General features: G+C 32.9%; 1 long non-coding RNA gene across 2 annotated transcripts in view; it reads left to right on the top strand.

The window, feature by feature from the left end:
- The first annotated feature begins 2153 nt into the window (after positions 1-2153).
- LOC117173511 overlaps positions 2154-3296 on the top strand; it is a 15640-nt gene continuing 14497 nt past the window's right edge. For both annotated transcript variants that reach the window (XR_004467204.1, XR_004467203.1), the window contains exon 1: positions 2154-2483. This is a non-coding gene — a long non-coding RNA (uncharacterized LOC117173511). The remainder of the gene's footprint in view (positions 2484-3296) is intronic.

Genomic DNA, 3296 nt, shown 5'->3' with positions numbered 1-3296 from the left:
CTTTATTTAAATATTGCCGACATGTTTCGACTCGGATACGAGTCTTTTTCAAGGTTATTTCTTATATTTAATTAAAGGAAATTAGAAAGAACATATTTTCCCTGTTATTTGTATAGATTGTATAGATTGTATAGTAGTGAAGATTTAAAAATTGGAGTACCATAACCTCAAAGTTTAGCATAAAAACAAAGTTGTCTCGTACGAGATAAATTCTAGAGAATTATTATTATGTAATGTGCATGAATCATTAATAGTACTTATAATTTAAATAAGTATTCAGAGAAAAAATGCATACAAGCATTCTTATTGTAAATTATAAGTACTATTTATCTGAAAAAATCATTTGTTTTCGATGCACCCTTTACAAGATTAACGTCAAAAATCATTTTTTGGGGGTGTTTTGCTCTATTTAAGGGTAGTTTCACTCTTCATTTTAGGTCCAACTTATTTTATGTTATCTATCAATGCCTTAAGGAATATTTATGACAAGTATTAATAATTTCTTTTTAATGTTTAAAAAATTGGCCGCGATTTTGAATTTTTTCACCCCGAAATTTATCATTAGCAACTCCCAGATATATAAATACACTATTTTCGAGGCTTTTGGACTGCATTTGTTCAAGTTATTCATCTTTAAAAAAAAATTTACGGAAATCTTTGTTTAAACAAATAACTAAAAATTAGCGGAAAGATTTTTGTAAACTTTTCATAACACATCTTTAGCAACATAATGCAAAAGGTTTCATTCAAATCGGTGGAACGCCGTCGGGTTTCCTAGTTTAAACCTTAGCTGACTCCTATATCTAGAGGTACTATATAGTAGCATTTATTTAGAAGGTCGGAAATGGGGGAAAAGAAAAAGAGGAGAGAAGAGGAACGGAGAAAAACAAGTATGCGGAAAGAGAGAAGAATGTAAACGGATATAATTATAAATAATAATAGGCAGAGTAAGAACGATCTTAAAGCAAGGTAAAGAGGTAAAAAAGAATTTACAAAAATAAAGCCTTTAATTTCAGGAGGAAAATATAAGTCGCAAAAAGGGATTTAATTTCAGGATGAAGAGATATAAAATTAATTAAAGTAGGCACCGCAAAAAAGATTCCGTAGTCTATTAAAACGTTGATGAACTCGTTCAGATATCCTCTTCCAATACTTTCCTTGTCCTCACTTAAACCTTTCTTCTCCTATCTATTCCAACAGCTTCTTCCTTCTCTACCTTCACCTTATCTCGCTTCCCTAACCCTCAAGTATTTTCTGCTACTCATCCTCGTTTCTAATAATGCCCCCCATTTCCTTCCCCTTATTTCCCCTACTTTATCTCTTAGCATTTTCCGTCAATTCACATACTTTCCATTAACTCATTTCCCTGTCCTCATTTCTCCTCACTTTCTCTACTTCTTCTCATCTCTTTTCCACTCACATGTCCTTCAATTCAACCGAAACTCAAAGAGATTTTGCTCGGGACTACGAGACCCTAAGAACAAGCAGAATATAGAAATATAACTTGACAAGAGTAAGAGAGCTGAGATAAAATTAAAAGAAACTGAAGAATATAGGAGAGATGAAGGGAGAGAGAACGGGATGTAATTTGAAGAGATTGAGAAAGAAAAGAGGAGAGATTAGAGAGAGGAGGAGGAGTTGATATACTATCTGATACACAAAAAGGAAGATTAAAAAAGTGAATAAGGTTTAAAAGGAGAAGAAAATAATAGGAAAGCTAAAGAGCAGAAAAATGAAAGGGCAAAAGACATTTTTTGAGAAAATAAGAAAGGGAAAGAGGAGAATCAAGAGTAGAAGGCAGAAAGATAAAAAGTGTTGGATGAGGTAGAATGAGTTGGAAAAAGAAAGGAGAAATATGTCAACTAAAGGAAATAGGAGAGAAAAGAAAGAAAAAAGCTATCGAAGATAGCTTTAAATTGATTGCGGCAGTAAGAAAGAGACCACGAGACTATCAATATGGAAAGATAGTCTGAAAGAGGAGGAATTTAGGAGTGAGAAAAGGATGGGGAAAAGTGGGTGGAACCCGCATCTGGTAAGAGGGAAATAGGGAGACGGAAGAGTGTACTTCATTGAGAAAGAATGAGAAAGAAACTTGAGAGAGGTGGCTCTCTTAAAGCTGATTACTATAGTGTCACCAAGTACATAGTCCCGGCCAGGCTACTCTGATATTTTCTACTCCCACTTTACAGTCTTCAACGTCGCTTTTATGTATCCGAGACCAAAATAACGCGAGACGAGACTGTCGGTTCAGGTCGTGTGTGGTTTAAAATAATATAATAACAAAACACTTATCGTGCGGTTTAGCGCCTTTTTGTTCTGTATTTCTTATCATCTCTGTCGTTTTCTGTTCCTTAGATATCAGATCTCTGTTTGATAATAAAGAACTCAGGAAAATCGATCAACCTGTTGCTAATGGATCAGACCTACCGGTGTTTCACGTTTCTGCGGAACGGTCGCAGCCTTCTCTTGGCGAAGGCAGTGTTGTGAGTTAATTAGTTTGGTCAAAATTTACACCTGCTGCTTCCCTCTTAGCTTGGAATTCGAGCGTGTTTAAAAATTGTTCAGTTGGTTTAGTCGGTCTAAAGACAGCTTAGATTTATTCAAACTTTGGGAGATTAGAGACATAATTTATAAATTCTTTTTTTAAACAAATATGTTATTTTTTGCGCAAATGAGTTGCGTTGTAAGCTTCGTAAAATCAAAAGTGAATATTGGTAATTATTATTTGATGACCATCCATTTCTAATTGTCAATATTAATATTGAACTCTGGAAGTTGGATAGGGCTAATTTACAGAAGTCACTTCATTCGAGGATTTCTGTCCATTTGGTAAATTTGTGGGAACTGTGTCATCGACATGAAATGTGATTTTATGTCGGATAGCAGATGAACCAATTCAGCTCAATTACAGTAATAAATTTGATTAATGCTGCAGAATGTTTTCGGATTGGCTTAGAAGGTTTAAAATGTAACAGAAAGTTCAAGGCTTGGACTTATTTTCAATTGTAATAATTTAGGATATTTTTGATTTTAATTTCAAATCTTTTAGTAATTGGTTACTTTTTAGAATCATGTTCATAACTAATTATTAAAAATATTAGAAAAATAAATTTTCAAGGTCAATTAAAAAAAATGTTTATCTAATTGTCAAAAATAACAATTACACAAAAATTCCGTAAACTCATAAAAGTGAACAATTAACATTTTTTTCTTCTATAATATTTGTAAACTTGACTATTTTTTCAAAATGCATTTTTTTTCGCTGTTATTCTGTTTCCAATTATAGTTTTTGGCAA

The sequence above is a fragment of the Belonocnema kinseyi genome, chromosome 5 (genome assembly GCF_010883055.1).
Source record: "Belonocnema kinseyi isolate 2016_QV_RU_SX_M_011 chromosome 5, B_treatae_v1, whole genome shotgun sequence".
In the NCBI taxonomy this organism is placed as follows: Eukaryota; Metazoa; Arthropoda; class Insecta; order Hymenoptera; family Cynipidae; genus Belonocnema; species Belonocnema kinseyi.
Note: the sequence above shows the minus strand (reverse complement) of the source record. Positions and strands in the feature narration are given on the sequence as shown.